The sequence below is a fragment of the Tamandua tetradactyla genome, chromosome 6 (genome assembly GCF_023851605.1).
Source record: "Tamandua tetradactyla isolate mTamTet1 chromosome 6, mTamTet1.pri, whole genome shotgun sequence".
Lineage (NCBI taxonomy): Eukaryota > Metazoa > Chordata > Mammalia > Pilosa > Myrmecophagidae > Tamandua > Tamandua tetradactyla.
In genome coordinates this window covers 84210819-84238513 of record NC_135332.1, presented here as the reverse complement: position 1 = coordinate 84238513, position 27695 = coordinate 84210819, and the positions used below count along the sequence as shown (strand labels likewise).

The 27695-nt window shown below is 41.0% G+C and overlaps 1 long non-coding RNA gene across 2 annotated transcripts in view; it reads left to right on the top strand.

Moving 5' to 3' along the window:
- Positions 1–1285: 1285 nt before the first annotated feature.
- The window catches only part of LOC143688556 (uncharacterized), a 35278-nt gene continuing 8868 nt past the window's right edge, over positions 1286–27695 (top strand). The window contains exons 1-3 of one of the 2 annotated variants that reach the window (XR_013178124.1): positions 1286–1365; positions 12075–12163; positions 12792–12899. This is a non-coding gene — a long non-coding RNA (uncharacterized LOC143688556). Of the gene's footprint in view, positions 1402–12074; positions 12164–12791; positions 12900–27695 lie in introns of both variants that reach the window. The other variant, XR_013178125.1, reaches the window with a different exon arrangement.

Below are 27695 nucleotides of genomic sequence, written 5' to 3'. Positions count from 1 at the left end.
ATTAAAATATGCAATGTCTTTATACTCAACTGGCAAGGTTTTACTAGCATACTTGAAAGATGAATTTTAACCCAGGTTCTCTAAGAAAAAGCAGCAGTTCAAATAGGAAAACCACAATGGTATCCCTAAGTTAGCAGGAAGGTGGCTTAACTGAGCACTCTTTTGGCAGCTCCTCCCAGCCTGACAGTCCCTTTCCCACCCACACCTCTCAAGCTATCTTTGTCTGTCCTTGGGGCTCTGGGCCTCTTGTCATGGGCTGCCTTCCCACCTGCCTGCTAATCTCACCCTTGGGGAGGGGGAGGCAAAGTACACGATGGCCCAAAGACTGCCATTCTGTGCCAAAAGGAATAGAGAGGAGGATCAAAACACCAAGGAGCCACCCAAACACCCGAAGAGTGGCGATGATCCCCGTTGCCTTCTCTATCCGCTATGGCCTTGTTGTCAATAACCAGGCCAGAATCGCCTTCTTCTTGTGCTCCTGTCATGACATGGTGTGATGAGGTGATAAAGGGGGAATCCCCAAGTCCCTGCTCCCTATTTCTCCAAGCTGACCCTTTCTTCACCCATTTGGCTGGCTACAATTCTTTTTCTGTACCCACTTTCTGCTCTGTGGGCCACACCGACTCTTACACAACGACTGCACTCCACCCTTGTGGGCCAAGAGGCGCCCAGACAGTCAGCAAAACAACGAGCGTACCTCCGGTCCACAGCGTGGGCACAGCCGGGCGTGCAGCTGCAGCCTGGGAACGGGGCGGGGCCTCAGCCACCAGACAGCTGGCGTGTGCCTCGCTGCCCCCCGGGTGGCTGGAGACCCCTTCTCCACAGGCACACAGGAGGGGGCTCCTGCGGTCAAGCCAAGCCACGGAGCCCCAGCAGCAGACCCCAGGCGGGGGCCCTTCCTCAGCATCCTGCTCCCCCACACTGGAGCGGGCAGAGGCTGCGAGGAGCCCCGACGGCTGGAGCGTCGGCTGACGGGGCGGACATCTAAGCTGCTCCAGGCGGCTTCGGTCTCGGGGCCGGGACCCCAGGGAGCGTGTCTGTGCAGGCTCCACGCATCAGCATCCACCACAGCCTTTACCATGGTGGACGGTAAGGCACAAATGAAAGACAAACTCCCTCCTTGGTTCCTTTCAGAAGAGGAGCGTGGGCCCTGACACATGGTCACCAAAATAGCACTTTTTACGAAAAGCACCTTTGGTGTCCCCAAGGCGAGGCGAGGCCGCACCTTCCCCTCCACACACGCTGGGCGTCCCCGGCAGGCTCCGGTGCTTCTAGAACCTTCCACGCTCTCCTGAGGAGCGGAGCGCGGCGACCAGGGTGCTGCGGGCAGCTCGGCGCCAGGGCCTTTCCGGAAGGTTCCCCACGGTGAGGCGGGAGGCCGGGGCGAAGGCGGCGGCTCAGGTGCTGTGGTGTCGGCGCAGCTCGGCCCGGAGGGCGCGGAGGGAGTGGGCGGCCGTGGAAGGTTCCAGAAGGCAGGCGGCGGCAGGTCGGGCCAGGAGCGCGCGGGCGGCGGGCGGAACTGCGGGCTGGGCCAGGTCAGTGTTGGGGCGGCCCGGCTTCGGGGTGGGGGTCCCGGGGGCGCTGCCCACAGCCTTGGGGACCAGGGACGGCCAGGGAGGGACCCCGCTCCCCTCGGGCTTCGCAGCGCCCCTGCGGACGGGCCGCTGAGATGCCGGGACCACGGCCCGCGCCTTGGCTCCCCTGAGGTCCCACCGGCGCCCCCGCGCCCCCCCTGACTCCACTTCTCTCGGGGGTCCCAGCGCCTACCTGAGCCCCCCGACTCCGCTCCCCTCCAGGTCTCAGCAACGCCGGGTCCGTCCGGCCCCTCTGCCCCCATCGGGGGATCTCCGTGCCTCCCCTGCCCACGCCCGTGTCTTCTTTTCCTTCTGCTTTGGAGGGAGATGATTTGCCGAAATCCCCTTCCTATTTTGGGACAGATGCTTAGATCAGTGATTTCCAAACTTCCTGCCTTTTCTATTGTGTGCTTTTAGGATGGCAGTTTTCCTTCCAAAGCTATTGGGGTACATCTGTCGGGTTTCAATCTGTCATATTTTTTGTGTGTGATTCTGTCTGAAGAATATTTTAAAAATTTCTGTTGGGAATGATTATTCCAGGGCCCGTTTATAATTTGGAAGTGTGTTCTTAATTTCCAAACGTGAACATTTACTAGTTTAAAAACGTCATAGTCTATTTCTTGGGTAATTCCACAGCGTCGGAAAAATGTGCTCCGCTAGGTTTCAAAAATCCCTTTTGGATGTGAAATATCCATCATTATCTGTTTTATTCCTTTAAATTTTTTATTTTCAAATAATCTCAAACGTAGAGGGCAGTTGGAAGAATAATTCAGTCTGGGTAGAGAACTGCAGTATACCCTACCCTTTAACCAGATCCACCAATTTCAACATTTTGCTACATTTCACATCTGCCTTATCAGTTCTTCCATCTATCAATCTATCCACCCACCCTCTGTCTATGTATGTTCTGCACATTTGAGAGTATGTTTGTAGTAGTCAAGATTCTCCAGAGACTCAAAACCAGCAAGATAGAGTTCGGTAGATTGGTAGCTAGATACATAGATAGCTTTTAGAAAGCTGATTTTATAAGTTGTAAGTTTATAGTTCTAAGCCTACAAAGATATCGAAAATAAGGCATCCAGGGAAAGATAACCTTATTCAAAGAAGGTTGATGCATCTGGAAGTCCTCTGCCAGCTGGGAAGGCATGTAGCTAGCATCTGCTGGTCCCTTGCCTCTAAGCTTTGTTGCTGTCAGCCTCTGTTTGCTGTGGAAGTTCTTCACTGGTGTCTGTGGGCCTTTGCTTAGCTCCTCAGGGACACAGCTCTGGGTTCTGGCCTGCTCAGCATTTCATGGAAAGGCACTTGAGGAAGTCCACCAGACCTTGCATCACAAACTTCCAGGTTTCTCACGTAGGCTCTGTTATCTCTGAAGCAGTTGCTTTCCAAGTGTTCACATCTGTTCTGATCATCTCAAAGATGTTTCCTTTTTGAAGGATTTTAGTAAACTAATTAAGACCCACCTTGAATGGGTGGAGTCGCATCTCATCTAATTAAAAGGTCACACCCATAATTGGGCATGCGGCATCACCATGGAGATAATCTAATCAGAAGTTTCCACCAACAATATTGAATTAGAATTAAAAGAAACAGCTGCACCCCCCTCCCAAGATAGGATCTGGATTAAAGCATGGCTTTTCTGGGGTACATGATAGTTCAAACTGGAGCAGACAGCTATTCAAGTTTTTTCATCTTTTTAAAAGTTTACTTCTTTATTCTTTTTGTTGTTGAGTTGAGGAGCTCCTGATGTATTCTGAATGTTAAACCCTTATTAGATATATGGGTTCCCAATATTTTCTCCCTTTCTATAAGTTGTCTTTTCACTTTTTCGATAATGTCCTTTGATGTCAAATGTTTTTAGTTTAAAAAGAAATAACCAATTTATATATTTTTATTTTGTTGTTCATGCTTTCAATATAAAAATCTGAGAATGCCTTGCATGGTACAAGGTCCTGAGAATTTTCCCTTTGTTTTCTTCTACGAGTTTCAGTATTAGTTCTTATTTGTAAGTCCTTGAAACATTTGAGTTAATTTTTTTAGGGTGCGAGGTTGGGTCAATTTTCATCCGTTTGCCTGTGGCTATCCAGTGTTCTTGGTTACCATTTGTTATTGAAAAAACTGTTCTTCCTTCTTTAGTGGACTTGGCACTCTGTCAAAAATCAATTGACCATATACAAAATAGTTATCACCTTGTTAGTTAAGATGTAATGGAGAGGCTGGAGGGAACTGCCTGAAAATGTAGAGCTGTGTTCCAGTAGCCATGTTTCTTGAAGATGACTGTATAGTGATATAGCTTTTGCGGTGTGACTGTGTGATTGTGAAAACCTTGTGTCTGATGCTCCTTTTATCTACCTTATCAACAGATAAGTAGAACATGTGGAATAAAAACAAATAATAGGGGGAACAAATGTTAAAATAAACTTAGACTGAAATGCTGGTGATCAATGAAAGGGAGGGGTAAGGGGTATGGTATGTATGAATTTTTTTCTGTTTTCATTTTATTTCTTTTGCTGAATTGATGCTAATGTTCTAAGAAATGATCATGATGATGAATATGCAACTATGTGATGATATTGTGAATTATTGATTACATATGTTAAGAATGTGTTTTTTTCTTGTCTTTTTTTAATTTAAAAATTAATTTTAAAAATTTTAAAAAATCAGTTGGCCATATAAGAAGGTAGGGGGAGGACCTATTTTAAGTGTCCAAAGCAAGAAATTGCTGATAGAGCATTGTATACTGGCAAAATTATCCTTCAGAAGTGAGAGAAATATTAAGATATCCCCAGGTAAACAAAAGTTGAGGGAATTCATGATCAGTATAGCAGCTCTCCAAGATATGTGGAAGAGAAATTAAAACTTTTCCTTTTACTAATCTTAAAAAAAAATGTGAAAGAGAGTGCTGCAGGTTGAAAGGAACAATAGACAACAGATTGATGCCAATAAAAATATAAAGCTATCTAGTAAAGGTAATAGTATGAAAGAAGTATAAAGATCAGTACTACTGTGTTTTTTGGCCTGTAGCTTTACTGTTTACTTCCTAGAGGATTTAAAAGGCGAATGCACAAAATGTTTTCATAAATCAGAGGTTTGGAACTCCTTATTTATAAATATGTAATATGTGAAAAGAATTACACTAAGGTGGGGGAGATGTGGGGCATAGGAAAAAAGTTCATGCTTATTATCGAAGTTAATTTGGTGACAAAGTGAATGAATTTTTTATAGATTTAGGACAATAAACCTAAGTCCTTTTGGTCACTATGAGAAATACTGGAGAATATACAAACTTGTAGAGACAGAAAGTAGAGTACAGGTTCCAGGGGCAAGGGGCAGGGGAAATGGGGAGTTAAAGCATGTTGGGTGTGGGGTTCCTCTTTGGGGAGTTGGGGAAGTTTTGGTTACAGAGAATGGTGATGGTATTGCAACACTGTGAATGTGATTAATCCCACTGAATGATATGCTTGGGAATGGTTAGATGGTAAAGCTTATGTTTTTAAATGTATTTTCCCAAAATTAAAAAAAAGAAGGAAAGAACTAGAGAGACAATGATAATTAAATGCAGCATATGATCCTGGACAGGATCCAACAAGGGGTTAAAAAAAATCACTCAAAGGACACTATGATGACATATGAAAAAATTGTCAATGTCAAATTTCTTGAACTTGATAATTACACAGAAGCTCGTATGTAAGTGAATATCCTTGTTCTTAGGAAATGATTATGGCAGCATTAAGTGTTCAAGGAAGTATATGTATACCAGCTACACTCAAGTGTTCAGAAAATGGGGTGATGGATAAATAGATTGGTGAATTGTTCGATAAATAGGTAGATGGAGAAAATAATATCGCAAATGTGACAAAATTAATGGATCTGGGTATCTGGGGATGTAGCAGTATATTGGAGTTCTCTGTTTGGTGTTTGCTTTATTTTTGTGGTTTGAACATATTTAGATGTAAAAAGTTTTAAAAAAATCAGTTAGCTGTAGATGTGATGGTTTATTTCTGAAGTCTCAATTTTTTATTCCATTAATCTGTGTATGTCACGGTACCAGCACCACAATATTTTGGCTCCTGTAGCTGCATAATAATTTCAAGATCTGGAAGTGTTAGTTCTCTAACTTTCTTCTTTTTTTTACAAGATAGTTTTGGCTTTCAGGGCATCTTATCATTCCGTGTGAATTCCATGATTTACTTTCTGTGTCTGCAAAGAATGATGTGGAATTTTTATTGGGATTTCTTTGAAAACTAAATTACTTTGGTTAGAATTGATAATATTCAGGCTTCCAATCAATGAATATGTAATGTCCTTCCATATATTTAGGTCTTCTGTCAGTTCTTTCAGCAGCATTCTCTAGTTTTCCATAAACAAATCCTTTACATCCTAGGTTCAGTCTATTCATTGATATTTGATTCTTTCAGTGTTTATTGTAAATGAAATTTTATCTTGATCCCCTCTTCAGATTGTTCATTATCAGTATATAGAAACAACACTGATTTTTTCCATCAAATATTTTTAAAGAAGTTATTAGTCATTTTATTTTTTTCCATTCTACATATATAATCAGTAATTCACAATATCATCACATAGTTGCATATTCATCATGAGGATCATTTCTTAGAACATTTGAATCAATTTAGAAAAAGAAATAAAATGAAAACAGAAAAAAAAATTATACACACCATACCCCTTATTCCTCCCTTTCATTGATCACTAGCATTTCAAACTAAATTTATTTTAACATTTGTTCCCCCTATTATTTATTTTTATTCCATACGTTCTACTCATCTATTAACAAGGTAGATAAAAGGAACATCAGACACAAGGTTTTCACAATCACACAGTCACATTGTGAAAGCTATATCATTATACAATCATCATCAAGAAACATGGTTACTGGAACACAGCTCTACATTTTCAGGCAGTTCCCTCCAGCCTCTCCATTACATCTTGAATAACAAGGTGATATCTACCTAATGCATAAGAGTAACCTCCAGGATACTCTCTGGACTCTGTTTGAAATCTCTCAGTCATTGACACTTTGTCTCATTTCACTCTTCCCCCTTTTGGTTGAGAAGGTTTTCTCAATCCCTTGATGCTGAGTCTCAGCTCATTCTAGGGTTTTTCTCAGTCATTTGATGCTGAGTCTCAGCTCTTTCTAGGATTTCTGTCCCATGTTGCCAGGAAGGTCCACACTCCTGGGAGTCATGTCCCACGTAGACGGGGGAGGGTGGTGAGTTTGCTTGTTGTGTTGGCTGGAGATAGAGGCCACATCTGAGCAACAAAAGAGGCTCTCTTGAGGGTGACTTTTAGATTAGGCTTGATCTATCCTTTGTGGGTTTTAGCCCCAATCCCAAGATTGGGGGCTCAGCCTATAGCTTTGGTTCTCCACACTGCTTGTGAGAATATCAAGAATTCATCTTGGGGAGGTTGAATTTTCCCCCGTTCTCACCATTCCCCAAAGGGAACTTTGCAAATACTTTTCCACTCGTGAAACACCACTGATTTTGTGTGTTGATCTTGTACCCCACCATTTTACTGAATTCATTTATTAGCTCTAGTAGCCTTTTTGTGGATCTTTCATCATTGTCTCTTTAAAGGATCATTTCATCTGACTTAGGAAATCTTTTACTTCTTCCATTCCCATTTGGATGCCTTGTATTTATATTTATCTCCTAAATCTTCTAGATAGAAATTCCAGTACAGTGTTTAATAACAGTGGTGACTATGGGGCATCCTTATCTTGTTCCTGATTTTAGAAGAAAAATGTTCACACTTTCAGTGAAAATTGAATAGGATGTTTCTTGTGGATTGTTCATCTGTGCCCTTTTTCATATCTCTTCTTAGTTTTCTAAGTTTTTTAAATAATGAGTGCTGTTTTTTTTTCAAATTGAGCAGATCATGTGGTTTTAGTCCTTAATTCTCTTAATGTATTTTATTACATTAATTATGTTGAACTACCTTTACATACCTGAGATAAATCCCACTTCAACATGTTGTATACTTCTTGTAATGTGCTGTAGGATTCAGTTTATAAGTGTTTTACTGAGGATTTTTTTCGTCTATATTTATGTGATAATGATTTGTGATTTCTTGTGCTATTTTTATCTGATTTTGGTGTTAGGGTGATGGTAGTCTTTTAGAATAAGTTAGGAAGTGTTCCCTTCTCTTCAATTTTTATAAGCAATTCAGCAGGATTGATGTTAGTTTTTCTTGGGAAGTTTAGAAAATTTTGCTTTAAGCCATTTAGTTCTGGGGTTTTCTTTGCTGAGAGGTTTAGGATTTCTGAGTCAGTCTTTTCTAAGTAATTGACTTGTTGAGATCCTCTATTTCTTATTAAATTAGTATAGGTGGTTTGTGTGTTTCTAAGAGTTTGTCCATTGTATCTACTGGTGTACAGTTGTTCACAGTATCCGCTTGTTGTACTTTTTATTTCAGTGGATTCGGTAGTTATGTCCACCTTTTTTTGTTTTTGTTACCACTTATATCTTTGTATGTCATATATCCAAACCATATATTTATTATAACTTTAAATGCATTTGCACTTTTAGCCCCTGTAGAAGGTAACAAGTAGAGTTACATACCAGAAAAGTACAATTGTATTGGCATTTATTAACCCAAATGATTACCTTTATTGGAGGTCTTATTTTTCATGTCACTTTGAACTACTATCTAGTGTCCTTTCTTTCCAGTCTGAAAAACTCCCTTTTAGCATTGCTTGTAAGGCAGGTCTAGTGGTGATGAATTTCCTCAGCTTTTGTTTTCTGAGACTGTCTTCATCTCTCCCTCACTTTTCAAAGAAAGTCTCGCCAAATATGAAATTCTCAGTTGGTAGCTGTTTTCTTTCAGCACTTTAAGTATTTCAGCCCACTACCTTCTTGCCTCTGTGGTTACTGATGAGAAATTGTATTTCAGTCTAATTGGGACACCCTTATACATAACACACTGCTTTTTTCAATTGCAGCTTTCAGATCCCTCTCCCTGTCCTTTGCATTTGATAGCATGATCAGTACATGGCAGTGCTTATTTTTCTTCATGTTTTTCCTATTGGATGTTCTTTGGCTTCTTGAATGTGAATATACATGCTTTGTGCTAAGTCTTGCAAGTTCTTTGTCATTATTTTTTTGACTACCCCTTCCTGCCCCTTTCTCTCCTTCTTCTCCTTCTGGAACTCCCACAAAGCCTAGACTGGTATGCTTGGAGCTTTCCCACATGTGTCTTGGGCGATTTTTGTTTTTTAAAATTATTTTTCTTTGTTCTCCTCTGCCTCATTCATTTCAATTGTCTTGTCTTCAAGTTCACTGATCCTTTCTTCTGCCAGCTCCAGTCTGCTCTTGAAACCCTCTCATTTTTCTTCTCAATTATCGTGGTCTTCAACTCCAGTGATTCTGTTTTGTTCCTTTTTAAAATTTCTGTCTCTTTACTAAGAATCTCATACTGCTCATTCGTTGTTTCCCTTCACCTATTTCTCTGTGGTTTTCTTCACCTCCTTGAGCATTTTTAAAGTCATTTTTTAAAGACTTTGTGCCATATATCTACATTCTGATCTTTTTAGTTGGTGTTTTCTGGATTTTTTTCCTCTTCCTTTGTATGGGCCATCATTTCCTACTTCTTTGGCTATTGTTTCACTCTGCCCTGGACAAGGGCCATGGCAGAGTAGTCCTAAGAGGAGTCCTAAAGAGGCTAAACTTCATCAGGGCTATGGAATGACGGTTATTTGAAGGGCTGCATTTGCTGGGCAGATTAATAAAACAAACCTTTAGGAAGCCTTGGTAGAAGCTATTTACACCTTTCCCTCTCCAAGGTTCTTTAGAACTGGTTTCAGCCCCTTTTGTGGGTTCTTGGCTCTGTTTTGGCTGGGAAATGCTGACTTACGAAATTCCTCTCTGGTATGCTGCCCCCCCCCCCCCCCGCCCTTCCCCACCACACTTCCAGAATTTGCCCTCCTGGCAAAAGAAACCTGAGACAATGAAAGGAGTGCACAGAAATATAGAGGCGGACAGTTTGGGGCCTTTGTCTGCAGTGGGTTGAAACAAGGCCATCCTCAGAGCCAACCCTGTAGTGATCCAAAGTTGCTGATCAAAAAACCATGATCAGTGAAGGGCTGTGCTCACAGCAGGGTACTTGAGGAAGGTAATTTTTAGGTCCCTTTCTCTCACCAGTGAATTAGCTAGGGCTGGATTTCAGGGTGGCCTGCCATGGGAATGGGGCATGAGTATCAGTAAGTGCTGTGTAGAGAGAGCAGTTTACAGCTCTTTACCATATTTTATCAGCCACTCCTCCTGCTCTTCTCCAGATGCTGTACAGTGTTCTTCTGGCCTCCAATTTCAAATTTTTTGCTTCAGACACTTCTTGCCTGTTTAATAGTTGTTCTTGTGAAAGAAGTGAGTCCCGGAGCTCCCTGTTCGGCCATCTTCACACAATACTCCCGTGGACTCCTCTTTGTTAGGAGGTTCTGATTACTGATACAATCTCTTTACTTGTATTACAATATTGAGGTCTTCCGTATCTCCTTGATTCAGTTTAGGTAATCTGATTTGTTTCTGGGAATTTGTCCATAGCATCTAAGATATCTAATTTGGTCGCATGCCATTGTTCATGTTATCTTTTTAAAATCCTTTTACTTTCTGTGGGGCTTGTAGTAATGCCCCCTTCCTTTCTAATTTTAGTTATTTGCATGCTATTTCTTTTTTTCTTTGTCATTCCAGTTAGTGGTTTTTTTATATTACTGGCCTTTAGAAGGAACCAAATATTGATTTTGTGGATTTTTTTATATTTTTTATTTTATGTTTATTTTAAATATTTTAACATTTTTATTGTGAACTATACATATATACAACAAAAGATAAAGCAATAATTTTCAAGTGCATTTTAACAAGTGGTTACAGAACAGATTTCAAAGTTGGGTATGTGTTACCATTTTACAGTTTCAGGTTTTTTCTTCCCTAACGGCTCCAAAACACTGGAGGCTAAAAGAAAGATCAATATAGTGATTCAGCACTCATACTCATTTGTTAAATCCTGTCTTCATTGTTATAACTCCTCCTTCTCTTTTGATCCTTCTCCAGATCTTTAGGGATATTTGGGTTATACCCATTCTAACTTTTTCATGTTGGAAAGGGGTGTCAGAAATATGGGATGGGGTCTGGAACTAGTTGATGTTCTTGGAGAGGCTAGCCCTCTGGGTTTCAGGACTTATTTAGCATAGGAACCCTTTGGAGGTTATGGGTTTCAGGAAAGTAAACTTAATGCATGAAACTTTTATAAATCTCAGAGTCTTAGGTGTTCTTTAAGATTAACAGGCATGGTGTTGGTTGGGGTTTGGCAAACCATGGCAATTAACAATATCTAGCTGAAACTTGCATAAGAGTAGCCTCCAGAATAGCCTCTCAACTTTATTTGAGCTCTCTGAGCCACTGATAACTTGTTTTGTTACCTCTCTTTTCTCCCCTTTGATCTGGAAGGCATTGTGGATCCCACAGTGCCAGGGCCAAGCTCATCCCTGGGGTATTAATTTGCTATTTCATTTATCTCTGCCTGACTTTGGTATTTCCTTCCTTACGCTCATGAGGGATTTCATTTGCTCTTCTCTTTCTCCTTCCTCCAGGTGTGAGCTTAGGTCCCATTTGTCACCCTTTTTCTTCTATAATGTAAGCACATAGAGCTGTAAATTTCCTTTTCAACAGAGCCTTTGCCGCATACCGTATGATTTGGTATGTTTTGTTTTTATTTGCCTGAAGATATTTCCTAATTTCCCCCATGATTTTTTTCTTTGACCCACTAGTTATATAAAAGTGTGTTGTTTATGTCCACATATTTGTGAATCATCCAGTTTCTCCTTCTGTCATTGATTTCTAGCTTCACTTCATAGTGTGGATAATACAAAATTTTATGATTTCTATCTTTTTAATTAATTAAGACTTGTTTTGTAACCTGACATAAGGTCTGTGCTAAGGAATGACCCTTGTGCTCTAGAGAAGAATGTGGGTTCTGTGGTTGTTTGGTGAAGTCAGGTCGAGTTGGTTTATTGTATCATTAAAGTTTTCTGTTTCCTTTTGATCTTCTGTATAGATGATCTTGCATTAGTGAAAATGGAGTATTGAAATCATTTATTGTTACTGTAGAATTATATGTTTCTCCTATAAAATCTATTCATATTTGCCTCATGTTTTCAGACTCTGCTATTATGTACATTTGTAGTTAAAATTTTTCCATGTTCTTGTTAAACTCACTCTCCTTTCACTATGTGGTGACCTTCTTTGTTTTTTGTAAGATTTTTTTACTTTGTGTTTTTTCTCTGACACTTATATAGTTACATCAGTCTCCTTCAGTTACTGATTGCATAAAACGTTTTTGTTTTTTTTTTTTCACTTCCAGAGAGGGTGTTATAGTGGCAGGAGCAGCTGTGATGTATGCATATGGCCATTGGTGCCTGGAAGGTGATGAAACTGGGTACCAAGGAGACATGGTATCACTCATGTGCCTTTTTGGTCTTCTCACCCATAGGGCTAAGCTTTTCCAGGAAATGATGATCCTCTTTGCCTTGCTACTGGCTGTGGGGTTTCCCCTGGTGGAAACACAACAGCCTACTCGTTGTAAGTATCGGCCACTCTCACATTCTTTGAGGTCATGGAAATTCATCTAGTTACCAAGAGTAATTGGAAGGATAGAGTGAAGTGTGGGCTACCTTGGCATACTTTGGTCTTCATTCTTAGTGCAGTTAGAATATCAAGTCTGTTGGAGGAGTGTTGCCAAGCAAGCGTATCAGGAGCCAAGAAGGTGTCAGGAGAGGGGAAGGCTTCTGAAAAGGGCATCAGATGAGGGGACCTTAGAGGGAGTCTCTACATAAGACTCCTCTCCACCTGAGGCAAGCAGGGGTGGCCTGAGTCCAGGGAAATCCAGGAAGGCATAGACTTCTTAAGAGAATTTCGACCCTCACTGAAGACAAGAATTCAGTCTGTAAAGTGCTATTCACCTGGACCAAGCTGACCAGGAGTATTCGCGAAAGCACTATCACTGAGAACAGGAGAAGGTATTGGGTGTAACTGGCTTCCAACCTGGGGGCTAGTTCTGTCCTGACACAGACCCCCATGGAGGGCTTAGCTGTGCAGGATTTGGGGAAGTCTGGGAGGCCGGGAAGAAGAGCCAGTCATGGGAGGAGGGCAGAGTAGGTGGAGAGTGCACACTGGAAATGACATCTGATGCCAAAATCTCCTTTCTCAGGGACATACAGGGTGAAATGCCTTGAATGTACTTCCATCAACACGTTCAGATGTGGCAGGATTGTGGAATGTCAATATGAAATTAGGCGTTGTATGACAATCGCCATTCGTAAGTACCAGTATGGCTTTATTACCAGTGAAGATTAGTGATCCTACATGAGCAGTTTGGGGTGTCAGGGCCAGCCTGGTTTCTTCTCTGCACATAGCCCCAAATGCCTTTACCATGAGGTTTGCGTATTCTGGAAGCATGTTCATAGGTACCAGGCACAGCCTGGTGATAAGGCAGTATGCATGATCTTGCTCCTCAGTAAGCTGTGAACTGCTTTTCCAAGAATTTCCATCCGTGTATGGCTGTGCTATCATTGACAAAGAGAGGGAGTTGAGTGAGATCTGCAAGGTTGAGGTAAAGCCGAGGCCATAACTCTGGAAGGTCTTAGTGGTTTTAGAAGATGATGGACGTTGGTGATTTCAGCATGACCTCAATCTTATCCCGTTCCTTGTCCATCTCATCTTTTGCTCTGCGAAATCTTCCAACCAACAGCAGTTCCCAAGATGCTCAGCAGGTGCTTAGCTGCTGGCATGCATATACAAAAGTTAGCACATGGAGCGGTTTAGACACATTTCTACAAGAACTCCCCCTACAAAGGCCGAATTGGGAAGCATGATGCCCTTGACTTTTGGTATTTTCCTGCAAAGTTTCACATTTACACCCAGCTTCTGCTTCTAGTGGACATGGTTCTGTACTGTTTTTCTAATCTTCAGAATTCCCTGGTGGAGCCCTTCACTATCTCAGCTCCTCCCACATTCATGTAAGCTGGAATTCCTGTATTGAATGATGCTATATCGGGCTCAGTTTTTCTAAATGAACTATGATGAATACAGGGACCATGAAACCGTAAGAGCCTTAAGCAAAAACTGGAAAGTCCCAAAACCCTTGAATGTTTATCCTTCAAGAAATTTGTTGATTTCCAGGAATGCACAGGATGGTAAGTGGAAACTCTATGTAGAAGGAGTTTGAAAATGAGAGACAGTCTTTACTTTACCAATTATCAAAAAGAGGCAGAATGAGGTGTTAGAGAGCCGGTGATTTAGTTTGCAAGCTCCCGGAATGCTCTATACTAGAACTGGAATGGCTTTTACAAAGCAGAATTTAGTAAGTTACAAGTTTACAGTTCTAAGGAAGTGAAAGTGTCCAAATTAAAGCATCAACGAGAGGTTACCTTCACTCAAGAAAGATCAACTGGGGCTCTGGGACTTTGGCTAGACCCCCAGCTTCCTGGGCTTTTCTGAGGAAGCCCAAAATGCAGATTTCCTCCCTGAATGGTCCTTCTCTTTAAGTGTTGCCAGCTACTTAAGAAATGAAGATGACCCCATGAGGGCCACACAGCCTGATCTATCTGTGCCCTGTGGCCAGGCAGCTTGTCGTTCCAGCTCCTGCTGCAGATGAGTCTGTCCCTTGGTAAGTCGCCATGTCCCGTAGAGCAGGGCCACTCTGGGCCCACCTTTGGGGAGATGGGGACGGCAGCCCCAGCGATGCAGGAAAGGCACTTAGCAGAGCAAAGTGTGAGAGTGCAAGTCTCCCTTTTTGCCTATGGCCATGGTGCTCCCTGGTATCTTGAGCTCCGATGGGCCTGACCGCCTGCCCCTCTAACCCACACCTCTCTCCCTCAGAAGGCTACTTGTCACAGTCCAACTACAACTCCCCAGGGTCTGGAAGAATTACAGTGGCCCTTCCAGCTCTTATCAGCCTGCAGACCACAGCATGAACTACCAGTACAAATGAGCCTCTCCCTGCAGTGTGGAGTTTGGTACCTTCTGCACATGCGGAAGAGGCAGTTTTATAACATGTCAACCAGTTCTCCCGGCCCTCTCATCCCCATCCCTATCCTGGTTCCACGTTGCCACGTTGTGAGGTGCAGCTGCTCAGGCCACAGCCTGTTCTGTGACCCATGTATAGCCGAGTTTGGGACTCTTGGTCTTCAGTAGTTTGTTATTTGCCATTACAACTTTGATTGAGTAGTCTTTTTGAGTTTTTTTCAGATAAGTATCCTTCTATTTACAATTGGTGTTTGTGTTAACTCAGTTTGTCTTTAAATAGTTTCAGAAGGGATACGTCATCTGTAATGCTTTTGTGAAGTGAGTCAAACAAGCTTTCTGTAAGAAAAAAGGTTGATTGGTCTGGCAAAAATAAAAACATGGTGACAATATGAAACCTGGCAAGACGCAGAGAACTTGGATCACTTATCCATACCCCTGGGAATGGGATGGTTGAGTCACTTTGGAAACCATGTGGCCATTTCTTGTGAAACTATATATCCATCTGTCCTCCAACCCCACAGTTGTGTACTTGAATATTTTTCCCAAGTGGAAGAAAACACATGTTCACGCAAAAACCTTTACGTGAATATTCATAGCAGCTCTATTTGTAATCCCCCAATACTGGTCACAACACAAGTTGCCATCAGTGGGTGAAAGGTTAAAAACCATGGCCTCCATACCATGGAATTCTACATCAATAGAAAGAAAAACATTATTGATACACATAACAACTTGCAAGAAGCTCCTGGAAATTATGCTGAGTGAAAAAAGCTAATCCCAAAAGATCACATACTATGTGATTCAATATTCATAGCATTCCACAAATGATTAACTTATAGATATAGAGAATGAAGTAGTTGGCATTGGAAAGGTACTTGTGACCAGCTCTGACTTTTCACTGTCAATATCCTGGTTGTGCTATTGTACTATGGTTTTGTGAGATATTGTCACCAGGAGAAACCAGGTAAAGGTTACAGAGGATCTCTCTGTATTATTTTTCACAAATATATTTCCATATACAAGTTTCTCAAAATATAATGATTAATTAAAAAGGAGCAAAAAAGATTAGCATAGCATTAATTACATGAATATTAAAAAGGCAAGAAAGAAGAGTCTAGAACTTTACTGTGGGATAAGGAATAAGTTATATTTGCTGTTTCCTAGAGATATGTCTTAAAAGAGCACAGAAATCTTGACAATAATGTATGGAAAATTCTATACTGTTTGAATAATGTGAAGACAAAACTCTTAATAGCCACACTCAAGGAAAGTAGACATTTACACAAGAATCATTAAAGATGTGAAGAGCAACATTTTGTGGTAATAAAGAGGTAACACCACTATCTGTAAAAAAAATACATCAAAAATCTAAACCCTAGACTTCAAGTAACATAGAATGATTATCTATCCAGATGAAAATTGATAGGACTTAGGAAAAGTAATCAAAGATCTAGGACTCATTAGCACTCCTCTCTTAGCTTTAGAATGCTAGAGCAATCAGACAAACTATTCATAGCTATACAATGGCTGTTGGCAAACTTTTTCTGTAGAGTACAGTTATTACTTAACTTTGACATTGTAGGTCAAAATTAGTCATGCATGAGAAGAGAACATAGGAGCAGGACTGTGGTCCACTAAAACCTTTTTTATGAAGAAATTCAGTGGCACCCCTGCTCTTGTTATCCAACCTCTGCATAATGTTCATCTGCTATATTCACAGTTGACATGATCCTGTATATAGAAAATTCCAAAGAATCCACAAGAAATCTTTTAGGTTTAATCAATAAGTTCTGCCAGTGGCAAGTGTGAGGTTTAAAACTGTTATGTACTAGAAAAGCCATGTTCTTTCAATCCTAATCCAGTCCTTTTGGGGGCAGCCCTATTGTAGGGTAGGACATCTTAATTAGATTGTTTCCATGGAGATATGACCTACCTAATTGTGGGTTGGGCTTTTGAGTAGGTTATTTCCATAGAGATGTGGCCTTGCCCATTCAAGGTGGGTATTAATTTACTGGAGTCCTTTAAAAGGGGAGATATTTTGTAAAAGTATAGATGCTTAGATAGCTGATACAGAGAGCAGAGAACCAGGACACAGAAACTTGAAGAGAAGAAATCTCTGGCCTTAGGAGATGCTAAGCTAAGAGATGGAATCCAGAGTTTTGCCCTAGAGAAGCTAAGAAAAGCCTGCATGAGCTGAGAGAGCTATTTGAAACCAAAAGCCGGTAGAGAAGGACAGGAGACATCACCATGTGCCTTCCCATGTGACAGAGGAACCTGGATGCTGCCTTTCCTCCAAGAAGGTATCCTCTTATTGGTGCCTTAATTTGAATACTTTTATGAACTTAAAATTGTGACTGGTAACTTAATAAAACTCCTGTATAAAAGCTGATCCATTTCTGGTATATTGCATTTTGACAGCTTTAGCAAACTGAAACAGCAATGTATATATCATCTCACAAAATTCAGTTGTGTTTCTCTGCACCAGTAATGAGCAATCTGAAAGGGAAATCTATAAAAGAATTCCATTTCCACAGGACAAATCATCCCTGAATAAATTTAACCAAAAAAGCTAAAAATCTATAAACCCAAACCTATAAAACATTGATTAAAGATATTAAAGAAGGGCAGGCCATGGTGGCTCAGTAGGCAGAGTTCTCACCTGCCATGCCAAAGACACGGGTTTGATTTCTCGTGCCTGCCCATACAAAAAAAAAGTATATATATATATATATATATATATATATATATATATATATATATATATATATATATATATATATATATATATATATATATATATATATATATATATATATATATATTAAAGAAGATTTGAACATGGAGGGACATCTCCATTCATGGATTTGGGAGACTTGATATTGTTAAGCTTTAATTCCACCTGTCTTTATTTGCCAGGGCTGCTGTGAAAAATAAACATACAGTGGGTCGGCTGAAACAACCAACACCATTGTTTCAGGGTTTCAGAGGCTAAAATTCGAAAATCAAGGCATCCTCAAGGTCATGACTACTCCAGAAGTATTCTGGTCCGGGGTGAACCAATCCTTGGGGTTCCTTGGTTGGCATCTGAGTCCTACCACGTGACTATCTCTTTGTGTTGCTCTTCTAGTTTCACTAAATTCTGGCTCTTTCCAATGGCTTTCTCTGACTGATTAGATCTGAATTTTATGTCTTTAAAAATCTCTAATAATATGGATTAGGCCCACCCTAATTCAGTTAGGTGACACCTAAAAATATTTTAGAAGATCCTATTTGCAAATACTCCTGTGTACATATGGGATCACACCCACTGGCATGTTGATTAAGATTAAAAACATGTCTTTGGTTGAAGTATATGATTCAACCTATGGCATTACCCAAAGGTATTTTCAAATTTGAGTCAATCCTTGTGTTGGTTTGAATCTGAAAGGCTATGTTCTTTTCCAGTCTTGTGAGTGCAGACTTACTGATGGGTGACACCTTTTAAATAGTGTGCTTCCATGCAGATGTGACCCTCCCCATTCAAGGTGAGTCTTAATCTGCTTTCTGGAGTCCTTTAAGAGGCAGACGTTTTTGGAGAGACCTCAGAATTGAAAGAAGCTAAGAAAGAAAACACATATAAAGACATTTTGGAGAGAAAGACTAGCAGACTTCACCATATGCCTTACCTGTGACAGAGGAACCCTGAATGCCAGCAGCCTTTCCTCTGAGAAGATATCCTCTTTCTGATGCCTTAATTTGGACGTTTTCATGGCTTTAGAATTGTAACTTGTAAATTCATAAGTCCCTTTTGTGAAAGCCAACCCATTTCTGGTATATTGTATTTTGGCAGCTTTAGCAAACCAAAATAGATTTTGGTACCAGAGAAGTGTGGTGCTACAATTTCCAAATACAAATAGGCTTGAATGACTCTTTTTTTTTTTTTTTTTTTTTTTTAGTGGGTAGAGGGAAGATTCTGGAAGAATCATGTGAAGTTTAATAAAAAAGGCCTAGAATGTTGGTAGAAATAGGTACTCTAAAGATGCTTCCGGTGAAAGACTTTAAATAGAAATGATGAATATATTGTTGTAAACTGTAAGGAAGGCAATCCTATTTTAAAGTGGCAGAGAATTTAGCAAAATTGAGTACTGGTATTGGATGGAAGGGAGAATTTGAAAGCAACAAGCTGAGGTACTCAGCTGAAGAGATTTCCAAATTAAAGGTGGAAAATGAAGCCTGGATTCTCCTTGTAGTTTACAGTAAAATGTGAAAAGAAAGACATAAGGTGAGAATGGAACTCTTGGGTACAAAGGAACCAGAAATGGAAAATTGTGGGCTTTCAGAAATTGAGAAGCTAAAGAATAGTACTCCACATGAGTATTTAACCAAACATGGAATCCATTAGCCATTTCAGAAAAAACCAGGATTGGGACTATAGTTATCCAGGAAGGAATTGTGGAAAGTCATGTTGTCTGATGATTGGGATCCTTGTTTTCTGCATTGAAAACCAACAAGTTTATTGTGGGTTGGTATAAACGGAAACACTGCCAGTCTAGTCTAAACAAGACAGAAAAGGGACAGATCAAAGGAAAGATAACTTCAAATACAGAACCATGAAAATTTTGGTCAGGAGCAAAGAAACCTTAGGCCAGGAGAGCAGACTTACCATGACCATGGAGAGGGTGAAATTGTCTTGGAGTTTGCAGAGGGTGGTGCACGTTCTCTGGGGATCGAGGAAAGTCTGGCCATGACCCTACTGTTCAGAAAGGGGTGAGACTCTGCCCTAGATTGCAAAGAGTCCAGGTGCCACTCAAATACTTGAATATGGTAGAATGAAGAACAAGGTGATCTCCCCAATGCTCTCCAATGTTGCAACCCTCACCAGTATTTGGAGAGAGCAGAGCTACTGTGTAAGCCCCTGGAGAGGGTGTACTGCCTGTCTCTCAAGCCCCAAGGATAGAACATGATGCTATAAATGATTCTCAGACCTTAACATTTAATGGAGTTTGCTCTATGATTTTTTTTAACTGCTTGGGAACTTTCACCATTGTTTCTCTTCCAATTTCTCCCTATGGCAATGGGAATGTTTATTCTATGACTGTTCTTCTTTTGTATATATGTAGAAGAAAACTTGTTCTAAGGTTCACAGGTCCACAGCTAGAGGAGAATTTTGCCTTAGGACTAGCCATGCCTGTAACTGATTTTGATAGACTTTGTACTTAATATTGTTACTGAAATGATTTAAGGATTTTGTGATATTGTGATAGAATGAATGTATTCTACATATGGGAAAAGAATGTCTTTGGGGGTTCCACAGGGTGGAGGGTGCTCATTTGAATCTGTTATGTGCCACCGAAAAGGCTATTTTTAAATTTTATTTAATCTTGTGGAGGCACACCTATTGTTCAAGTGAGAACTTTTGATTAGGTTGTTTCCGTGGAGATGTGAACCTGGCCATTCAAGGTGGGTCTTAATCTGCTTGCTGGAGTCCTGTAAGGGAGATTCATTTTTGAGCGAGCTTAGAACCAACATAAACTAAGGGAGAAAGAAAACACCCATGGAGACATTTTGGAGAGAAGGACCAGCAGGTGTTGCCATGTAACTTTCCCTGTGGCAGAGGAACCACAGATACCCGCAGCCTTTCCTCTGAGAAGGGTTCCTCATGTTCCTGCTTTAATTTGGACATTTTCACAGCTTTAGAACTGTAACTTGTAACTTCACAAATTCCCTTTGTAAAAGCCAACCCATTTCTGGTATATTGTATTTTTGAAGCTTTAGCAAACCAAAACAATCCTGATATAAATTACATGAGTCTTTTTTGTAAAAATGGAAGAATCAGTACTCAAGTGCATATGGAATTACAAGGGGCCCACATAGCCAAGCAATCTGGAAAGTGAAGTAGAAAGTTGAAGAATTCACACTTCCCATTTCAAACCTTACAGAGTTACAGTAATCAAAGTAGTGTGGTTCTGCTATAATAGCCAACATATAGACCAGTGGAGTGAATTTAGCATTCAAAAGTAAACCTGTACATCTATGGAAGAAGTCCTTGAAATAGAAACAAAAGTTCAACAGATCAATCTTTTGAAAGAGTCATGGTACTGGTAGAATGTAAGAGAAATAAAAAACAAAGAAAAAACCCAAATTTGCAAATGGCTCTGAGTGGGCTATTGTTTGTTGGTTGTGGTAGTAATGGGGGAAGCAGTCAGCAACTGTGGCCATTAGCCTGGCAGGAGAAGGAGGAGAAAGGTAGATGCAGAGTGTGGTCCTGACCTGCCTCCCTGAGCCGTGGGAAGATGAGACCGTAATCTGTGCCACCCAAATTGTTGGATCCAGTCAATGTGAAAGGAAAGGTCTCTGAGGCCCCCTTCTACTGAGTGCATGACAAACCCTAAAAGATGGCCTGGGATCTAGAGAAAACAGCATCATTCTCAGAGGATGAGGAGGTGGTAGGCAAAGAGGTTCATCTGTTTATCATGTGGACTGGTGACTGCAGCAGAATTCCAGTTTTGGTGTTTCCTTGCTGGGGCTAGTCTGACAAAGGACAACCATATTCGAGTAATTGGAGCTTTTTTTTTGGAACTTTTTTTGAAGAGACTAAGTGTGTGATCCCCTCAGTCATCTCAGTGGATCCCAAAATAGAGATGGGATTATCCAGTTAAGATCTGTAGAGGAATCTTTGTCTAATGTAGTGAATCTTAGCAACTGTGCTGGTTTGAAATATTATGAACCCCAGAAAAGCCATGCTTTAATCCTGATCCAATTTTGTGGACGCAGCCATTTCTTTTAATCCTGATTCATTGCTGTGGGTTGGAAACTTTTGATTAGATTATATCCACGGGGATCTGACATACCCAAATGTGGATGTGACCCTTGATTAGCTGTAGATATGGCTCCACCCATTCCAGTGTCTTGATTAGATTACTGAAATCTTTTAAAAGAAGAAACATTTTGGTGAGAGAAGTAACAGAAGCTCAGAGCCAACAGAGAGAGAGCCTACAGAAATGACAGGGCCGACAGAAACTTCAGAGCAGAGTTGACAGAAATTATGGAAACCTCAACTGACAGAGAGAGAGCCAACAGAAACGTCAGAGCAGAGCTGACATAGATGTTGACATTTGGAGAACAGAGACATGGCTGTTTGGAGATGCTTGGAGCCCAGCAAACATTGCCATGAGATGTAAAGCAAGCCAGAACCGGGAGAGAGCCAAGGAAGCAAAGTGAGGAACCCCCATTGGAACAGAGACTGAGAACAACAGAGCCCAGGAGCAAGGGACCAGCAGATGCCAGCCACATGACTACTCAGCTGACAGAGGTGTTCCTGACCTATCAGCTTTTGGTGAATTAAGGTATCTTTCCCTGGATGCCTTAGTTTGGACAAGTTTATAGGCCTAGAACTATAAACTAGTTACTTATTAAATTCCCCTTTTTAAAAGCTGCTCCAGTTCCAGTATATCACATTCCAGTGGCTTGCAAACTAGAACAGCAATGTACACAGGTAGCCCATGAAGTTCTTGAGGATGTCATACCAGCAAAAACACTGCTAGCTCTCTCTGTAAGCCATGTCAGCAGTTGAACTCACTGCTCTCTGCACCCCCCCCCCCCACAACATGGGACATGACTCCCAGGGTATAAATCTCCCATGGGACAGAAATCCTGGAATGAGCTGGGACCTGGCATCTTGACCAAAAGGGGGAAGGGAGTAATTAGACAATATAAAGTTTCATTGGCTGAGAGATTTCAAACGGAGTCAAGAAGTTATCCTGAAGATTATTCTTATGTATTATGTAAATATCACTTTCTAGTTTATGGTGTATTGGAGTGGCTGGAGGGAAGTACATGAAACTTTTAAGCTATGTTCCCGTAGCCTTGAGTCTTGAAGATGATTGTATAAAGATATAACCTTTACAATGTGACTGTGGGATTCTGAAAACCTTGTGTCTGTTGCCCCTTTTATCCAGGGTATGAACGGATAAGTAAAAAAAATATGGATAAATAATAGAAGGGACATAGGATAAAATGAATTGGGTAGATGGCAATACTAGTGCTTAATGAGAGGGAGGGGTATGGTGTATGGTGTGTATGAGTTTTTTTCTTTTTTCTTCTTATTTCTTTTTCTGGAATGATGTAAATGTTCTAAAAGATTATTATGATAATTAATATACAACCATGTGATGATATTGTGAGCCATTGATTGTATACCGTGTATGGAATGTTTCTGTGTGAAGATTTAGCAATAAAAATATTTAAAAAGAAAGAAAAACACTGCCAGCCTGGACTGCAAGAAACAGAGAGAGGAGGAAATGTAATAAGACTGATGGATCACCAAAATTCTACAGAAAAGAAACAAGGTGAAAAATACTCAGCTTCAAGCCCACATTACCTTTCATGAAATAGGTAGGATGACGCCCAAGGTGGAGCCACAAGCCCTGTGAATCACAGGGAATTCTTCTTAGGTCTTGAAACCTAATGTATTTTCCCTGCCTATCTTTTGAAATTACTTGTGCCATCTGTTTCCTTTTTCCTCCCATTTTCTTCCACTTTGAACTGGAATGTCTATAACTGATATACAATGCCCATGACACAACTGTATTTTGGAACCAGATAACTTGTTCTTATCTCACAGATTCACAGGTGGAGAGGCATTTTGCCTCAGGATAAATCAAACTGACTCTCACCCATACCTGATTCGGATGTTGAGGTATGGGACTTTTGAAGTGATCAACCTTAGATGAGATTTTAGAAATTGAGTTGATGCTTTAATGGGTTGAGACTCATAGGAACACTGGAACAGGGTTAATGTGTTTCACAGGTGGAAAGGACAAGAATCTTTGAGGGACAAAGGAACACTTATAGGCAGAGTAATGGTTCCCCCAAAATGTCCACATCCTAATCCTCAGAATATGTGGATATGTTACCTTAAATTGAAAAAATGAAGGAATATTGCAGAAGAAATTAAGGTTGTTTATCAGATGACTCTTAGGATAAGGAGATTTTCTGGATTATCCATGTGGATCCAATATAATCACAAAGGTCTTTTAACATGGAAGAGTGGTGCAGAAAAGGGGTCAGAGTGGTGTGATATGATAAGGATTAGATCTCTCATTGGTAGCTCTGAAGATGGAGAGAGGACCACTCTCTCTAAGGAATGGAGTAACTCCCAGAAGCTGGAAAAGGGAAGGAAACAGATTCTATCCAGAGTTTATGGAAAGGAATGCAGCTTTGCTGATACTTTGATTTTGGCTTAGATAGATTTGTGTTAGGTTTCTGACTTACAGAAATGTTAGACAATAAACCTGTGTTATTTTTAAGTTGAAATTTACAATATCAGAAATGAAAATGTAGATATCTATCGAGACCCTATGACTTTTTTAATAACACAAAAGTACATTTTCATAACATTATAGTGATGTTTGTGATTTCTGATGAAATTAACAAAGACTTGAGAAATAGAACATCATAAATGACCAAAGAAAAAACAGTAAAGCTGAAATGCCCTATTACTGTAATTGGTAATTGAAACGTCCATGAAAATCTTACCTACTTAAAAAATTCCAGACCTGTATTGCTTCTCTGGGAAAAATTCCCAATTGCTTGTGGGAAAACTAACATCCGGCTTACACAAACTCTTCCAGATAATAGATGGAATAATAACTTCCCATTACCTTTTTTTTCCATTACCTTTTATGATGCCAGCTTAATCCTAAAACTAACCCCCCTAGCAAAGACATTACAAGAAAGGGAAGTTATAGACCAACCTCTCATATGAATAGAGTTGCAAAAAATTTTTTTATTGTGAATACTGAGGTATTCACAATAAAATCTTGGTATATATAAAATGAAATACAAATGCAATGTGGTGTCCTGGATTGTGTTCCAGAATACATAGTTCATATTTATCACTACCTTTTTCTATTACCCCTTCCATGTTCCCTTTATCTTCAGCAAGCACTTCAGCTGGCCGTGGTTCTTTGCCAGGTGGGGTGATCCAGACCTTCATTCCTGGAGTTTCTGGGCCATTAATAGTCCTGCCTGGATTGAGTTATTGCAGTTTTCCATTGACTTTAATCACAGTGTATGGTAGTACTAAGAGACGCCTTAGGGGATCTCCTGTATTCCAGGAAAACTCTTCTTTACCTCCATTATGTAGTTACAGTCTTAGTTCCACCTTGATAGTTAAGTTTAGTCATCCCAGACAGAACCATAATCCCCTTTTGTGGCTGTTGATTCAGTGGCATGAGAAGCCCAGAGTGTACCAGATGGCAGTCTTACCTTCTAGTTCAATAAGATCATTGTTGTGTCTCCTGGTAGGATCACTCTTCCTTTTGGAACTAAGACAGTTGACCAGGAAAGCTTAAGGTTTCAGGGACAGGGAGCAAAATTTTCCTATTGGATCACTAGGAGTGATAGTGAATGTTACCACTCCTACTTCCACCCTTTGATTCCTGGACCCATGAATCCCGTCTATGGGAGAAACAGCACCATACAGTGAATGCTGATTCACAGTATATACAACCTCCTGGAGAACACTGCCCCAACCCTTCAAGATATTCCTAATTAGTTGGAACATAATTTGGTCTTCAAAACTCCATTCCACCATTCTATCAACCCAGCTGCCTCTGGATGATGGATAACATGGTACAACCAGAGAATTCCATGAGCATGTGCCCATTCGACATGCCATTTGCTGTAAAGTGGGTTCTTTGAACAGAAGCAGTGCTATGTGGAAAACTATGATGGTGGATAAGGCATTCTGTAAGTCCATGGATGGTAGTTTCTGCAGAGCATTGTGTGTATGGAAGGCAAACTCATATCTGGAGTATGTATCTGTTCCAATTAGAACAAATCACTGCCTCTTCCATGATGGAAGTGGTCCAAGGTAATCAACCTACCACCATGTAGCAGGCTGATCACCTCAGGGAATGGTACCATATTGGGGACTGAGTGCAGATCTCTGCTGCTGGCAGATAGGGCACTCAGCAGTGGCTGTAGCCAAGTCTGCCTTGGTGAATGGGAGTCTGTGTTGCTGAGCCCATGTGTAGCCTTCATCCCTACCACCATTCCCAACATGTTCATGAGCCCATTAGGCAGTGACAGGAGTAGGTGAGGAAAGAGGATGACTTGGATCCCCTGGACAGGTCATTTTACCCACTTGATTATTAAAACTTTCCTCTGTTGAATTCACCCTCTGTGAGCATTCCCATGGGGCACAAATATTTTCATGTTCTTTTTCCATTCAGAAAAGTCTATCCGCATACCTTTTCCCCAAACCTCTTTGTCACCAGTTTGCCAATCATGCTCCTTCCAACTCCCTGACCATCCAGCCAAATCATTAGCAACAGCTCATGATTCAGTACATAAACACACCTCTTGCCAGACCTCCTTCCAAGCAAAATGAACAACCAGGTAAACTGCTTGAAGTTTTGCCCACTGGGAGGATTTCCCCTCACCAACGTCCTTCAAGCATACCCCAGAAAGGGGTTGTAGTGCTGCAGCTGTCCATTTCCAGGTGGTCCCTGCATATCGTGTGGGGCCTGAGTTTTGTGTAAACCAGGCCTCAGTTTTCTCTTACTCAGTCAACTGTCTATAAGGAACTCCCCAAGAGGCCAGAGCTCTGGTCAGGGAAAGAGAAGGTAATGTGGCAGAAGTGGTGACCATGGGCATTTGGGTCACGTCTTCATATAACTTACTTCTGCCTTCAGGACCTGCTGGATCCCTATCTCTTATGTACCATTTCCCATTTTATGACTGAGTGCTACTGCACATGCTCAACTTCATGGTTGGTGGGTCAGGCAATACCCAGCACATGATAGGCAACTGGGTCTCATGACAGCTTGGCCTGTGGTTAAGCATTCATTCTCTTTTAAAGCCAAAACTTATGGCAGACTAAAAGCTGTTTCTCAAAAGGAGAGTAATCTGCAGAGGATGGTAAGGCTTAGTTCCAAAACCCTAAGGATCTGTGTTCTGATATGGGCCTGCCAAAGGCTTCAGAAAGCATCCCTGTTTACCACTGACACTTCCAACACCGTTGGATCTGCTCATATGGCCCAAGTGGCAGAGCAGCTTGCACAGCAGCCTGGACATGTTGCAGAGCCTCCTCTTATTCAGTCCCCACTCAAAACTAGCAGCTTTTCTGGTCACTAGAAAAATGGGCCAGACTAGCACACCCAAATGGGGATATGTTGTCTCTGAAACAACATATTTTGGACATAGGAGGGGCCAGATGCAAAAGCTTATCCTTCACCTTAGAAGGGGTATCTTGACATGCCCCATATCATTGGATACCTAGAAATTTCACTGAGGTAGAAGTCCCCTGTATTTTTGTTGGATTTATCTCTCACCCCCTGACATGCAAATGCCTTACCAATATAAGTCTAGAGTAGTTGATACTTCTTGCTTATTAGGTCCAGTCAGCATGATACCATCAATATAATGGACCTGTGTGATGTCTTATGTGAGGGAGAAACGATCAAGATTGTTGATTGTCTGAAAAGATTGTGACATAGGTCTGGAAGATTGATATATCCCTGAGGCAGAACAATGAAGATATACTACTGGCCTTACCAGCTGAATGAAAACTGTTTCTGGTGGTCCTTAATGATAGCTATTGAGAAAAAAGCATTTGCCAGATCAATAGCTACATACCAGGTACCAGGTGATGTGTTGATTTGCTCAAACAATAATATCACATCTGCCACAGCAGCTGCAACTGGAGTCACCACCTGGTTAAGTTTACAAAAATCTACTGTCATCCTCCAAGACCCATCTGTTTTCTGCATAGGCCAGATATGAGAGTTGAATGGGGATTTGGTGGGAATCACCACCCCTACATCATTCAAGTCCTTAAGAGTGGCACTAATATTGGCAGTCCCTTCAGTATATAGCATTGCTTCTGAATCACTATTTTTGCTAGGTGTGCTGGTTTGAAAGGATTATATACCCTAGAAAAGCCATGTTTTAATCCTGATCCAATCTTGTGGGAGCAACCGTTTCTTTTAATCCCAGATTCCAGGGATTCTGTCTCTCTATTGCCATCATTATCAAGCCATATATCACCAACCCATGTTTCAGGACCCATCTTTTTCTAATTAAAGCCCTTCCTTTAACAGCA